Source organism: Carassius gibelio, chromosome A7 (genome assembly GCF_023724105.1).
Source record: "Carassius gibelio isolate Cgi1373 ecotype wild population from Czech Republic chromosome A7, carGib1.2-hapl.c, whole genome shotgun sequence".
NCBI lineage: Eukaryota > Metazoa > Chordata > Actinopteri > Cypriniformes > Cyprinidae > Carassius > Carassius gibelio.
This window is the reverse complement of record NC_068377.1, coordinates 35,072,293-35,089,600: the sequence shown is the minus strand read 5'-3', so window position 1 is coordinate 35,089,600 and position 17,308 is coordinate 35,072,293. Positions and strand designations below refer to the sequence as shown.

The window sequence follows — 17,308 nt, the reverse complement described above, 5'->3', positions numbered from 1 at the left end:
CTCATGTGCAGTGAAGCTTCACGGAATAGTTCACCTTACAATGAATATTATTTAGTCACCCACACGTTATTCAAAGCCTGTAAGACTTTTTTTTTTGTGTGTGTGTGTGCCATATTAAAGAAGATCTTTTGAAGAACACTTTTGGTTGAATTGCATTTACTTCTATTGTGTTTTTTTTTTGTTTGTTTGTTTTATTCAGTCTATGCGAAACAAAACTTTGGGGTGAATGAGGGTTAGGGTTGGAAGAATGTTTCTGAAAATTTTTACGAACTTTTGTGAACTTTCCAGAAATTTACCAGATGCTTTCTGCCACTTTACAACCCTACTAAAGTGAGTAAATTCTGACACAACTTTCATTTTTGGGTGAATATAACAGCTATATAATTATTACAATGCAGTTTAATTTATTAATTGATAGTGGTTTGTCAATTCTTGGTCAATTAAATTTGTTAAATGTTGGTGTTTTTAGAAGCAATATACTTATTCATTATCAAAACAGAATTACATTTACTGTCAATTTAAAACAGTAACAGATAAACGTTTGATATAATATTAATGCGCCGAAAGCATATATGCTCCACAGTGCCCTTAACGCACTATGAAGATAAATTGAGACTTTTTGCAGAGATCTCACAAGAGTTCACGGAAACCTTTCCAATGTATGTAAATATTAATAATAGTTAGATTTTACATATACTTTAGAAGTAAAACAAAGAGTTTCACAATTTATAGGGACTACTGAACTGGCATTTAGAAGTTGATTTTAAAAGCAAAGTATTGCAAATAAAAATTAAGCTCTATAAACACTTGCATTTTTACAGCACTATAAGTGTGTCCAATAAGGTAATGAAAAGTTCGACATAGATTTGTGGTCTTCATGCTCACTTGAACTCTTGGACCAAATACAGGAACTGCATCATGAATACAATACATGTGAGATCCCAACCCATTCTCACTCCAAAGGCGTCAAAAACCGAAGCATGGTCAAGCGCCCCTAGCGTCACTTTTATGACGCCAAATGTGCCTCTCGGCGTCGAATATCGAAGCACTACGACCTTCATTGCTTTCAATGGGAAACTTTTGGCGTCAGAATTCGACACGAGGACATGAGATGTTTATCGCTATGAAATCACGTTCAAGAAGTCTCATTCAGCACACATCGCGATACTTGCTATCAGTTCCACAGTTTGGGTGAGTAGTCGTAAATACGCTCTTTTAATGCCTTTTATAAAATGTATTCTGTCTTATTTATTAATCAGATTAGTGCCATATGTTTAATCGCTGTATTATATCGGTCATCCGCGGCTGTCTTTGAGTTTCATTGCATTTAAATAAATGAACACAGCTGCTAATTAGTCTGATTAAACTCTGTCACCTGACGTGCCATAGACCTTCGATCCGTTTTATATTATTATTAATTTCAGGATTAATGATGTAAGTTGTATTTGTAGTAAAATCATGGTAATCACGACACTTACAATAGTAATAAATGAAATGTGAAGTTAAAACACAGTAAACAGGACATTAGTAACTGTAGTTTTACTATGGTATATTAATAATCAATACAATAATCACCAAACCAGCTATGTTTGTATCACTGTAATGTTAGTGTTTTTATGTGCTTTTATATGAAAGATATCACAGTAATCATATGTTCTGTAGCATGCTTTTAATACCTTTTAATGTAAATCCAAAAAAAAAAAAAAAAAAATCAAATTAAAAATAAATAATAAAACATGTATTTTTCCATTTTGCAGTTCATTCATATCAGTTTATATTTATATATATATTTATTATATCTAAATATTTTGCTCACAGATCATTATTAACATTCTTTATATAATTCAATTTTATTTACTCTCCCCTTTTTATTATTTTTATTTTTATTTTTAGCTGAAAATACGTAAAGGCAGTCAGCCCAGTGGTGTTTCTGGAGAGGGATTCCTTCAGAAATGGAGAAGACAGAAAGCTGCGGAGGCAGATATTTGCAGCAGTAAGTCTGTGATAGTTTGTCCCTTTTATCAAACATTCCTGCTGTTATAATTTGTACAGCATTTGTTGTTTCTTAAACTGTTGCACTGTCCAAATACCCACACTTGCCATCTTTGCACTTGACCACTTGATTACTTATTTGACGTCTTTCCTGTATTTGGCCTAGTGTTCAAGTGAGCATGATGAACACAAGTGTATGTCGAACATAATGACCTGATGACTGTGTTTCCCAATCCTGATCCTGGAGAACCCCAGCACTGCACGGTTTTGGTGTCTCTCTTATCTGCCTTGGAGTCTTCACTGATGAGCTGATGAGTTGAATCAGGTGTGTTTGATCAGGGAGACATCTCAAATGTGCAGTGTTGGGCTTCTCCAGGACCAGGATTGGGAGCCACTGCCTTATGGGACACTTATGTGTTTACAGAGATTTTTAATAACTAATTATCAATATTTCACATACTGTACATTGGACAGCTTCCCATGACCTCTTGTGAGATCTTGGCAAAAAGTCTGACGATTTATTCCAAAACATGATGCATGATGGGATACACTAAGCTTTGTATAGTGCTCCGGAGCAGTATTGGAGAGGTTTAGTGTGTGTTAAGGACGCTGTGCTTTGGCATTATTAAGACCGGGGACAGTCTCGTTCACACACTGTCATGTACACACACTCTCAAGTGGCCAAGACTGCAAGTGTGGGTATCTGGACAGGGTCAAAGTCTTAAAAATGATCCCTAAACACATCACAGTCTTAATAATCCAGTTTAACACTTGTATGATATTGTACAAGCCCCAGGACGGTCTCATCTGACACTATCATAGAATTCATATGACTATAGCTTGCTATTAATTACTTGCTTTCAATAATGGATGCATTTAACATTTAATTATACAGCATCTTTGCAGAGGTGTAATGTACAAGTTGCACGTAATTAATAATATTTCCTTCTTTCTGTCTTACAGGATTTTTTGCAGATAATCCTAATGCTGTTCTTCTTTTTCAGGTCTAAAATATCAAGCTCAACAGCTCACTCAAGAGCCAACCCTCACAAACCTTCCTAAAAACTAAGAGCTATTACTGAGTCTCAGCGAATCTTGCCATGATCAGCTCTTCCCAGGTACATTAGTTTAGAATATTTTTGAATCAACATTTACTCCTCAAATGCTCTGGTCTGAATCTTACTTTAAATTAACTTAATTATGTTTAATGAGCAATATTAATTGTACACAGAGTAAGTAGAGATTATCTTGTTTAACAGAAGAGAAGGAAGACCAAGGAAATGATTTGCTCAGGATGAGGAATGAAGATGGCCATCTTGTGCTCAAACAAACAGAAGTCCTCTGGTATGTGTGTGTTGAAGCAATGCTGTGTTATACAACATTTTATGATGATCTCTCACAGAACTGGTCATGTCAGCCTTGATTTCTTTTTTTACTATTACAATTACAGCATGTTAGCAAAGTGTGACTGGACATTTTTAGTATTATGTTTTTAAAAACACACCACCTGTTTTAAGAGTAGACAAGTATCATGAAATTGGTTTAGTTGATATAAACACCAATGTACATTATTTCATTGTTTTCTAAATGTTATGTTATAAATTGTGAATTGATAGTAGATTGGTTTGAAGCCAGGCCTTACACTGCACAGACTAAAACACATTTGTGAGAGAAGTCAGGAACTTTGGAGAAAGATTCTAGAGGGAAAAAACACATTTACTGCAACAATAGATGAATTCTAGAGTCTCTGAGAACTACACATGCTAATGCAGTCTCATGATCAAGACCTTTGCCTCTGTAACTTTTTCTTAATTCTTTAATTTTTATTGCAGTATTTTAATTTGTACAGATGATCTCATCAGCCAAATGAGGGGTTTTGACCAAGTGATGCTCTTGAAAGGAGTGAAAGAAGAGGATGTGCTAAATTCTCTTCAGAGAAAAAGCTTCTCAAAAGGTCTCAAAACAGCTTGAAGAATGGTAAGTGTACAGTACTACAAGGCTCATAGTTACTCACACTGCTAAAATCACGCAGAACATAAGCTGAGCTCTCTGTCCATTAAACAACTTCATCTGGATTGCTTGTTTCACTTTGACCAGGTCTGGGATCTTAGGACTGAGAGATCCTCTGGCTGAGGACAAGCTACACCACATCAGTGCTGGATATCAACCACAAACTGTTTCCAGACACGAGAGAAGAAGATAACGATGGGGAGATGAAACCAGTTTAGATGTGATGATGGGAATCATTATTTTCTGGAACAGTATCTCATGTCTTATATGTATCACATGATCTGTATCACAGTTGACTGGATGGGACTGTGTGACTTTTAAGGACATTTCATCACTCATCTGTGTGAACTGATTTATATATGAGGTTAATGTATTTTTGATGATAATTATTTTCATTGAATCTTATTTGTCTTGATGCTACTTTATCATCTTTATAGTCTATGCTTCAATAAAATGAAAATGGTGAATATTGTGTTCTGAAGATTCTTGGTAAATACGTAATTTTACTAGGTAGGCTCATGTGTGTTTATTTTAGACTTGGAAAAACAACATATTAATTATTGGTATTACTTTTTTATTTAAGACATAAACATTTTTGTTCGGATTAATTACATCTGGGACATCAGTACACCAGAAAGTATTTTTTTTATATTTTAGTAACAAATATGCACATTTTTTAGTGAAATAAAGGGAGTTACGGGATTAATTATTCTGCATTACAAGATGGTGCCATGGGCTTTATAGTTACAAACACTTGAGGGATAACTGAGAATGTAGCAGGAATGATCAACATGGATCTTGTACTGCATTAAAACCAAGAGCACACACATTACTGATGTCCAGCACCTGAGGAGCAAGATACAGGGGTGAGGAGGACATTTTTACACTGATTTTTGCTAAATAGTTATATATATATATATATATATATATATATATATATATATATATATATATATATATTAATATTCTTAGCACTGCATGAATTTGTCCTTGTGTAATAGTGAAGTATCACAATGTGTATACATTGTCCTTGATTACTGCTTTACAGGTGGGGAATAGATAAAGGCAAGTTGTTGCAGGTTCATCCATTATATTTCTTGCGATTTACTTCAAAAATCAAATAAATAATCTATTATTTTCATTATTAAATCATTTCTTTCTAATTTTTCAATGTTTCATCAGATGGCCTCACAATGTCCTGTCAAAAGGTATAATAACCATGATGAATAGAATAGAAAACAGAGGACTGTGAAAACTATCAGATATAAATGTGACTCAGCTCAGTTTGTTGTCCATGATGAGGAGAATACATATATGTAGGTTTTACTGCCCTTCTACCCCCAGGGGCCCAGTAGCACCCCCCGGAAGAGCCCAAAACTGTACTTTTCAAATGGCTGTAAATCAGAGTCCAATTAACATATCAAAGAGAAAATGGGCAGGATTATTACTTATGCTATGCTGATAAAATAATGTTGAGCTCAGTTTTCAGAAATAAATGGAAAGCTGACATAAAGGCATTTTAAATATTGCTCACTGTAAAATACCACATTTCAGCCTGCCTCTCAAATATATCATAGAGGTTTGCACAATAAACATATTTAGATATCCAGTTTTCCTTAAAATAAATAATTTATTTCGTTTCGTTAATAAAAAGTTTTAAACTACATTACCCACAAGCCTCCGTCGTTCTATCTATGCAAAGGCAACACTAGGGGGCTGTTTTTTGTAGTTCATTGAAGTTATGCTTAGGGTTAGGATTAGGATCTCGCTAAAGGTGTCATTTTTGTCAAGATAGCAACACTTCATTGTTGACTTAATATATTACTAATGTGATGATAGCAGCAAAACATACTTTTTAACATGATGCGCTGTTTAATATGGGTTAAAAGATAGTCCAACCACAGACTGTCCTGAAAATTCATAGCCAATGACATCAAAGCTGAGCAGCAGCGTCACACTTCCTTATCCATGTATGACCGACGTCTTTCGTTTTTCGGCTGAAGGGATAGATTCGGTTAACAATAGTTTAAGCTTGATACTTATTAGATTCTGTTTTATTAACGTCTTCACCTTCCTCCGTTGTTCAGCTTGACAAACATTGGGCAATATTGATGTGCACATGCCCAGCAGTCGCAGTTGTATCCAACAGACAGATTCCTCTATAATAAATATGACACATTTTTAAGATTTGTATTTTTTTTTTTGACCAAAGACAAATATATTTACTAATCAAATGACGTGCTTCTAAAATTTAAATTGTATATTACATTGTGTTTTAAAGTTAAATTGTTCACATTTGTGTTTCTGTGATTTACCATTCTCTACCATTTGAACTCTAGGAATAAAAACTGAAATTATAAATGAATGAATGAACAAATAAATACATAAAGCATAATAAACATGCATATTTTTGTAAGGATCTTCCATTATTTATTTATATGTCAAACTCATTTAAAGACAACATGCCCAAATTACTACACTGCATCCTCTGTCACCAAGCTCGTTTTTGCCACCATAAAGAATAAAAAGGCAGTTATGTTGTAAACATTAACTATTTTCAGTATGCAAATGAAAATGCTTTTATTAAAAAACAAAACAGTAAATAAAGTATGTCTTTCAGAGAACACTGGAAAAAGTGTTGTGACCAAAATGTTATACAACACAATGTAAATGTTTCAAACTCACAAAAAAACACCATGAAGACATGCATGTCAAGTGTGCAATATATTTTTAATATGGAGCGCTATTTTTAACTATTGTTTTCATCACTGGTTCTGTAAAGTATTCATTATGAGCTTATAATTAAAATAAAAGTTACATCTTCTGCAAAAATCAAACCACTGCAAAGTCTAATCACTGATCCAGGGACCATTTCTGTGTGTGCGGGGGATAAAGAGTTAACGAGGTGAGTCCTTGTGCATGATGAAGCTACAGCGTTATCCTCAAACAATCCTGTAAGACAGAAAGGAAGGAAATATTAAATTACATTCAACTTATACATTACACTGTGTTTTGTTTAGACCATAAAAGCAGCCTCTGTAAAGATGCTGTATAATTAAATGTTAAATGCATCCATTATTGAAAGCAAGTAATTAATAGCAAGCTATAGTCATATGAATTCTATGATAGTGTCAGATGAGACCGTCCTGGGGCTTGTACAATATCATACAAGTGTTAAACTGGATTATTAAGACTGTGATGTGTTTAGGGATCATTTTTAAGACTTTGACCCTGTCCAGATACCCACACTTGCAGTCTTGGCCACTTGAGAGTGTGTGTACATGACAGTGTGTGAACGAGACTGTCCCCGGTCTTAATAATGCCAAAGCACAGCGTCCTTAACACACACTAAACCTCTCCAATACTGCTCCGGAGCACTATACAAAGCTTAGTGTATCCCATCATGCATCATGTTTTGGAATAAATCGTCAGACTTTTTGCCAAGATCTCACAAGAGGTCATGGGAAGCTGTCCAATGTACAGTATGTGAAATATTGATAATTAGTTATTAAAAATCTCTGTAAACACATAAGTGTCCCATAAGGCAGTGGCTCCCAATCCTGGTCCTGGAGAAGCCCAACACTGCACATTTGAGATGTCTCCCTGATCAAACACACCTGATTCAACTCATCAGCTCATCAGTGAAGACTCCAAGGCAGATAAGAGAGACACCAAAACCGTGCAGTGCTGGGGTTCTCCAGGATCAGGATTGGGAAACACAGTCATCAGGTCATTATGTTCGACATACACTTGTGGTCATCATGCTCACTTGAACACTAGGCCAAATACAGGAAAGACGTCAAATAAGTAATCAAGTGGTCAAGTGCAAAGATGGTAAGTGTGGGTATTTGGACAGTGCAACAGTTTAAGAAACAACAAATGCTGTACAAATTATAACAGCAGGAATGTTTGATAAAAGGGACAAACTATCACAGACTTACTGCTGCAAATATCTGCCTCCGCAGCTTTCTGTCTTCTCCATTTCTGAAGGAATCCCTCTCCAGAAACACCACTGGGCTGACTGCCTTTACGTCTTTTCAGCTAAAAATAAAAATAAAAATAAAAAAATAAAAAAAAAAAAAAAAAAAATCAAATTAAAAATAAATAATAAAACATGCATTTTTCCATCTTGCAGTTCTTTCATATCGGTTTATATATATATATATATATATATATATATATATATATATATATATATATATATATATATATATATATATATATATATATATATATATATATATATATATATATATAAACCGATATGAAAGAACTGCAAGATGGAAAAATGCATGTTTTATTATTTATTTTTAATTTGATTTTTTTTTTTTTTTTGATTTACATTAAAAGGTATTAAAAGCATGCTACAGAACATATGATTACTGTGATATCTGTCATATAAAAGCACATAAAAACACTAACATTACAGTGATACAAACATAGCTGGTTTGGTGATTATTGTATTGTTGTATTGATTATTAATATACCATAGTAAAACTACAGTTACAGTTACTAATGTCCTGTTTACTGTGTTTTAACTTCACATTTCATTTATTACTATTGTAAGTGTCGTGATTACCATGATTTTACTACAAATACAACTTACATCATTAATCCTGAAATTAATAATAATATAAAACGGATCGAAGGTCTATGGCACGTCAGGTGACAGAGTTTAATCAGACTAATTAGCAGCTGTGTTCATTTATTTAAATGCAATGAAACTCAAAGACAGCCGCGGATGACCGATATAATACAGCGATTAAACATATGGCACTAATCTGATTAATAAATAAGACAGAATACATTTTATAAAAGGCATTAAAAGAGCGTATTTACGACTACTCACCCAAACTGTGGAACTGATAGCAAGTATCGCGATGTGTGCTGAATGAGACTTCTTGAACGTGATTTCATAGCGATAAACATCTCATGTCCTCGTGTCGAATTCTGACGCCAAAAGTTTCCCATTGAAAGCAATGAAGGTCGTAGTGCTTCGATATTCGACGCCGAGAGGCACATTTGGCGTCATAAAAGTGACGCTAGGGGCGCTTGACCATGCTTCGGTTTTTGACGCCTTTGGAGTGAGAATGGGTTGGAGATCCAGCGTGAAGTGCTAGAATTCAGCAAAGAACACAAATGACTCAGTGATATAAACTAATTTAAAGCCATATAAAACAGCACTGGCAAAAGCAGAAACACTGTCCGCAACTATACAGACCATACTGCAAAAAAACATAATTTTGTTTTTGTTTGTGTCAAATTATATGAGCCGTTCACTTTGTCTAACCCGAGACAAGTGAAAGCAGATTATCATTATCCAATCTAGTATCTTTTAATGTCATTACATTCAGCCTAACAAAGAGCTTTTCAGCTTTTCCTCACAAATGCGCAGAGTGAGACAGAGGAAGCACATTTAAATCTCATTAATTACTACCTGTGCTGAATGAGAAAGGGAAAAAATAGATACCGTGAAACTAAAGCTGTTCCTTCTGTCACTAGTGCCAAAAGGCTGCTGTGGGGAAAAATGTTGATTGGAATGACGCTTCATTAAAATTCAATAGAGAAATGTTCTCTCATTGCTGTTAATTGGGTGCTGCCTCTTTCAACGGAGCCATCACGAAGCAGTTTAAATATCTGCTTGGTTCATTTGCACAGTCTGTCTTCTTGAAAAAAAGAGGAAGATGTTTTTGCTCATCTGAGTGTGTTCAGAGCATACGGTACTCAAACAGCATTCTGCTGTTTAATGTTTTGCTTTGGAGGTTGCTAATCTTTCGTTGTGTAAGCAAGACATTGATCCCTCCAGCAATCGGGAAGACTTTCTCACTGTCAAATTGTTTCCATTTAGCTTCAGTATTACGTTCTGTTGTGCTTGTTTGGTACCTGTGTAGTGTAGTGTTTGTTTGTTTCAGCGCACCCTCAAAGGAGAGATAAGTTTTGACATGTTCCTTGATTCATTAAAGATCAAGATTCAATTATAACCAAAAGCCGGTATTACTTTTAATAGTTAATTCAATTAAAAAGAGAGTTCCATTTGCAACACAATTGACATTTTAATTTTTATAAATTTCTCATTTTATGCTCGTACAAACACGTTTTGTACCATTTAAAAGAATACGAAACATGGTTTTCAGAATCACCATGATATGTAAGACTTTTGGATTTGTCAGTTATCAGGTTTCCCCACTTTATATGGTCATGACATTGAAGACTGGTTGTACAGTAACAGCTTATGATGTTAATTTCATGCTAACACATATTATGCCATACAGATATACTTTAAAAAATGAATAAATTGAGTAGCGAGTTGTCTGCGGTAAATGATATTATGCCACAAATGCTGTCAACAGGTTTAACCAACTCATGGCAATTCTTACATTTTTCACAAGGTGGCTTATTCGTATTAATTTGTTGCCAAATCGTACATATTTTACAAGTTGCACAATTCGTATGAATTTGTACGAATGACCTACACCTAACCCCGCCCCTAAACCTAACCGTCACTGGGGTTTAGACAAATCGTATAAAATCGTACGAGTGAGGTCAAACAAATTTGTACGAATAAGCCACCTCATAAAATACGTACGAATTGGCCGTACGATAGCGTTGGTTTAACTTGTCTTAAACTTGTCCGGAACATTCCTTTAACGCCAAATTGAATTCAAACCTTTGCATCAGTGAGGTGCCTACAGATCAAAATAATTCCTAACGCTGCTATATTGGACGAGTTATTAGGTAAGCCTAAAACTTTCACCTTTTATGTAATCCATAAAGCAATGTCTCGCAGAGGAAATGACCCATATGTGATTCAGGGCAATTTATCGTCTTTCCACCATGCACTGCAGTCCCAAATAATATATTATCACATCATGTTACTACTAAAACACTGTGTTTATTTTCAGAAATAGCAAGTTGAGGTATCATCTGGTAGAACTAGGTAATGTTGAGTGATCTGCAAAAGTAATAGGGCTTAGCAGAAGAATTCATCCACTGTATGCGTCCTGTAGAGGTTGGCAAGATATTTATTGGTTCTTGCCAAGCATCTCTTCCTATGGAACAGACCCTTAACCCTAAGTATTAAGCTTGAGCGTGCAAATCATTGTCCGCTGTTTGTGCTACAAACATGAATGATACCTTAAATCATGACTTATGGTTTGCTAAAAATTAAATTTCCTTTGTCACGGGCCAGGGCTTCTCTACAGACTTTGTGTGCTCATGGGTTACAAGCCAGTGTTAAATTTAAAAAGTGCTTGGGAGCAAATGTAGTCTTATGTGGACAAATGAACAGTGAGTGATGTAGTATTCATTACTCGGGCAGCTGAAGTGTCTATGTTTTCAGGGCTTCTGCGGGGAGAAAGAGGCAGTTAATGAAGGAGAAACCTAGTTACAGCTGCTCTGAGGAGCCAGGAGCAGAAATCTCCAATCCAATCAGCTTGAACCTGCCAGCCACAGCAGGCCCTCGCCCAATTAGAAAGCACAATTTTGATCAATTTAGAGCAGGTGTCTGGAAAAAAGTCCCAAAGAGGACAATGAGCTCTCATACAATAGAAACTGTATGACGTCATCTCTCTCCTGATGCTGATAGTAATAGGAGTGGAAGAGACGTGGCCACTTGTCTACACCTTGTAATGAGGACATGACGCCAGACGTTCCTCATTTTTAGTGGATCTAGAATGTAAACAAACACCTACAGTATGATTCAGATTTTTATTTTCCACAAAAGTCACGATGGTCAATGGTAAAGGAACTTGGCTCGCTGTCCTCGGAGTTCAACCCCCACATTGCAGAACTTCATAGAAAGAAAATAACAGATATAGAGGAGAAATGTAAGGAGGGGAATAGCAGAAGAACTAACGATGGGGCAGTGCAATAAGTGCTGCTTATATATGGTCGTAATGATGACTGACAGGACTGAATGATTAGGCTCCTCCTAAACCTACATTTAGAACTTTATTAATTCACTCAACAATATCTATTTCCCCCCATCCATCAATATTTATTTCCCTCATCCATCCATCCATCCATCAATATCTATTTCCCCCATCCATCCATCCATCCATCCATCCATCCATCTATCCATCCATATCTATTTCCCCCATCCATCCATCCATCCATATCTATTTCCCCCCATCCATCCATCCATCCATCCATCAATATATATTTCCCCCATCCATCCATCCATCCATCAATATCTATTTTCCCCCATCTATCTATCTATCTATCTATCTATCTATCTATCTATCTATCTATCTATCTATCTATCTATCTATCTATCTATCTATCTATCTATCTATCTATCTATCTATCATTTTATTGTTTATCATACTATTTACTGTTTCTATCATACCATCGTTATCAATCTATCATTACATCTGTTCATCACTACTACTGTACATCACTACTGTTCTGTCATTATATCAATGTTTCTATCATCATTTATATCTATAGTTCAGTCTATAAAAGTTGTATGAATTGCTTTATATTTTAATTCACTTTAATTTAATTAAGTTTCCTCACATTCAAATTCAAAGTGCAATTCTGCATCCTGTTTTCCACTGCATTCAGGAACACCTGAAAAAAAATGTGTTTGCAACGTCATTCACAACCCTTTCACCTTATATCATATACAAATTGGTAAAGGGCCAAAAATAAAATGCATTCAGAAACACTCTCTTTCTGTTAATCGTTTGCTTTGTTCACATTTGCTGATGTGTATCTATTTTTTTTTCTTCTGTATTCCAATGTCTTAACTATCACAAACTAACAATAATAAATCTAGTGCAATGTTACTTTCTGTGTATACGAATACATTTGATTTCACTTTATTTGGATGGTCCCTTTAAAACATTCTTTTGACTATAAGTTACATTGCACCTACATGTCTACTAACTCTCATTAGAGTGCTAGTATATAGTATTAGTAGACTGTTAGGGCTAGGGTTTGAATAAGTTGGCATGTACAGTACTTGCAAAGTTACTTATAGTCAGTAGAATGTCTGTTGGGAGACCATGGCAACAAATATATATATATATATATATATATATATATATATATATATATATATATATATATATATATATATATATATATATAATACTCTCATTAGAGTTAGTAGACATGGTGCAACATTACTTGCAACATTACTTGTTGATTATTTTCAACAGAATGTTCAGAAGGTTCACCATCAAAATAAAGTGTTACCATACATTTTAAAATTAAGTTTCATGAATTTGCATTTCACATTAATAAATGCTTTACGTGAGAAATTATCAACTCAATTTCATGAGAAAACAGCTGTTTGGCAGTTGATTTTGTAAAAATGTGTACGATTTAAAAACTTGAAAGGCAAGAAGTTGAGCACTTATTTTATTTTAATATTGATTTAACTAATTTATTAATTCCTTTTTTTATATTTTATATAATTTATGTGAATCATAATGTTTCTAAAAAACTTTCTGTGGGATGTTTTGTCTTGTCAGGGCAAGATACCATAGCCAACGGGTGAAGAGTTTAGCGATGAGTCAATTAGACAGACAAACATTTTAAATTCATGTATTGTATTTAACTAAGAGGTGAATGAGGTCATTGCAGTCACAAAGTGTTCTGAAATTAATCTTAAGTTTTCTGAAAAGATCTCAAAGACTAAATTTAGAAAAATGTTTGTTTGATTGTGCGCTCTTTCCATTAAATGCTATGTCAATCCTGTGCTTTTTTTGTGTTTTACAATTTCTGTTAGATTATATGATTCGGGGCACTTGGTTTCACAGATGGGGTTTAGACTAAGCCAGGATTAGATCATAGTTCAATTAAGGAATTTAAAATTTTTTAATAAACATGCTTAGAATAAAATATTACTGGTGTGCTTGAGACAAAACAAAGGCACAATATATTTTAAGATCAGTCAGTGCAAGTTTATTTAGGTTGAAACAGCTCAGACTTTAATTTCAGTCTAGGACTTGGCTTAAGCCTTGTCTGTGAAACTGGGGGTCAGTGATATAATTCTATGATGATAGCACATTTGATGTGTCTCAATACATTTAATAATGCAAATATAAACTTTAATGTGGAAAAGTACTGTATTTTGATATCTGTGGTTATGAAATGTGGCTAATGCTTTATGAAAAAAAAAAAACTAGCAAAGCAGAAGGGAGTTTTAGTCTAAATTAGCCTTGTCAAAGTTTTCATTCTTCCTCTCATGTATTTCCTTGCTTGTACTTTTGATTAAAAACAGCATTTTCTCCAGGCTGAAGTGATTAGTGTTGATAGCGAGGTGAGATTTAGTTTGCATGCAATGCAGTGGCAAAGTGACAGTCTATTACACCGACACACACTGTTGTTTATTCTGTTGTGACACCAACTAATAACAACGACAATTATAGATATAATAATGGCACAGTCTGTGTTTCAGAGACGTGAGGGTCACTGTAAAAATATATTCCAGGACAAATTACTAATTGCTCATGGAAAGTGTAATCAGAAGTCTAATCTAAATGCTGTATTATGAAAAAGAAACTTGTAGTAATTCGAAGCAGGAATATCTTATATCTTATGTAACATGCTCCATGTGGACTGATACTTTGTTTAGTAAAAGGTAACAGATCACAAGGCTTAAGGCCCGTTCACACCAAGAACGATAACTATAAAGATAACGATATTAGCGTAGACGTCAGCGAACGATATTGTTTGTGTATTCTAAGTGGACGCGCGTCTGCTGCTTTAAATTCTCGAGCTCATTACAGCAGGATTGATTCTGATTGGATGTCAATGTTTGTATCGTTCATCAGAAGAAAAAAACTCGTTCTGAAAGTGATTCCAACGATATCGTTTCTCTTTGCCTTTATCGCTATAGTTGTGGTGTGGACTCCGCTATTCTTTAATATTGAGAACGATTTTTAGAACTATATCTTTATCGTTATCTTTATAGTTATCGTGCTTGGTGTGAATGGGCCTTTACTGCTTTTATTGGATGGCAAGTGCGCTTCAATTAATATGAAGTCAAAAATTTAACAATATCAATTATAAACAAGAATTGTTAACAATTTTGTTAATGTCTACACAGCTGCCAGCTATACCTGTAGTAGTTTGTTCAAGTTGTGCATGAAGTAGGCATTGCTTTTCAGTCTCTCTCATGCTGCCAACCGGAGCTGCTTTTAGCAAGTCTGTCATCAGTGCTGTATTCGGCAGAGATGAGGACTATTTGATAGTTTGTTTGTTTTTTCCCACTAAAGCTTTGATGTGCATCGCTTCAGGTTATTAGGCTACGTCAACATAAAAAGAGTTGTGATCGTAAAACAAGCAGGAAAAAAAGGCATTACATGCAAAATGTCAAGTCATAACATGCACATTTATATAGTCACCAGTGGCAATAAATGTCACTGGCAAATTAATATTTTTGGTCGCAAATGCGACTGTTTTAGGCGCAGCCCTGTGTAACCCAGCAAAACACTAACTAGGAAATGGTTTTGTGAAAACAATGGCATATTGTGATTTGCGAGTGATGATCATAGATGATGCTTAAAGTTTTAAAAAAGCTGCTCAGGACAAACAACATGAATTATTATAGCTTACAGGTCATTTGCACACGCTTAATTTAACTAATTACTAAAGATTAATGGCCTCATATTGTTCACTGTCTGTTTTTTTTTGTTTTTTTTGCCACAAAACCACAATGAATAACTCTGTAAATTTATCTGTTTATTTTCTGTAAAGTTTTATGCTCTAATGCTGGTTTTGTTTGGAGCATCTGTTAGATTGTTACCTCCATTAGACATGACAGCTTTACTGCACCAAGAGTATTGTCTAATGTCTTTGCATGTTCTATTTTTGCACATAGTCCATTGTTAGTGCTTATGCTGTGTGTCCTTATACACATGTCGGTAGTTGACCTGAAATACTTCTGAGGAAGCTGACATGTTCTGCAGTGTGATCTGCTGAACTAAAGCTACTTTATACAGCATTTTTGTAATTATTCGTTCAGTGTTTATGACCTTACTTCAAAACAAATAATTTGTCACCTTTTTGGGACAATTGAAATGAACAAGTGAAGACAATAATGTATGTTTCCTTTAATTAAATATTCTCTAATGAAAGTTACTTTTCTGTTCACTGGCCTTAAATTCTCACTCGGGCCCTGGGTCAGTGAATCATTCTTATTGTTAAGCTATATTACTTGCTAAGGATTTAAGAGCCAGTTTTCTTTTCCAGTTTGATGCATATTCTTCTTATGCTGCCATATGAAATGTATCTGTAACTCAGTGGTTCATGCTCTACAGATGTGAAGAAGAGTTGGTGTTAAACATTTGCCATCTATTTCACCCGTCTCTGGTGGTAAAATAGTCTACAACAGAATAGGTGAAGATAGGATTGTGTGATATTTTGGGTTCAGTACAAGTTAAGCTCAGTCAACAGCATTTGTGTGATAATTTTGATACAGACAGAGTTTTAAAACTAGATATAATATGACAAAAAAAGTTTACTGAACCCTGATTATTCCTTTAAGAAAAATTATGCGTTTAAAATAATTAGCCTGTTTATTATGGAAATAATGTTATAATATGATTGTACTGAAGTTTATACTTGTGGAAGTGTCATTAACTTTCAAGATGATGTCAAATTAAACATTTTTTTTTCTTTACTGCCTCAGTAAATTAAGCTGGAGTTGCGTAGCATAAATACACCAAAAAGGTATTTTGGATTAAAAGCACACAAGTAAATAAGCAAGCAAGCAAGTGAAATGCATTTTTATAGCACCTTTCACAGACAAAGTCTCACAAAGTGATTTACAGTAATATCAGTAAAACAAGTCAAACATACATGCAATCAAATATACAATAAATCATAAAATCAAAACAAATTAGATACTAAATATTGCAGAAATGTAATAGCAGCCTAACTATACTGTTAATTAAAAACTTGTCCAAAGTGGTGTGTCTTTAGGTGTCTTTTAAAAGACTCTACAGAACCCAAAGTTCTCAGTGTTCGAGAGAGAGAGAGAGTTCCAGAGCCTCGGAGTCAAAGCACAGAAAGCATGATCGCCTTTTGTCTTAAGACGTATTCTAGGAAAAGGACCAGGTCAGAAGACCTTAAGGACTGACAGGAGAGTTTGCAAGTAATAAATCCTGAATATGGAAGGGTGTCTGACCATGCAAGGCTCTATAAGCAACAACTAAGCATTTTAACTGCACTCTAAAAGCAATAGGAAGCCAATGAATGTCCTTAAGTACAGGAGTAATGTGGAACCTCTTGCCGGAACTAGTCAAAAGCCTTGCAGCTGCATAAAAGATTTGTTCAACATAACATTGCAATA

General features: G+C 34.7%; 1 long non-coding RNA gene across 1 annotated transcript; it reads left to right on the top strand.

Moving 5' to 3' along the window:
• Positions 1-1,888: 1,888 nt before the first annotated feature.
• LOC128016357 (uncharacterized) lies at positions 1,889-4,449 on the top strand. Its single transcript, XR_008184153.1, has 5 exons — positions 1,889-1,993; positions 2,997-3,110; positions 3,252-3,336; positions 3,842-3,969; positions 4,090-4,449. It is a non-coding gene; the product is annotated as an uncharacterized LOC128016357 (long non-coding RNA).
• Positions 4,450-17,308: the final 12,859 nt, after the last annotated feature.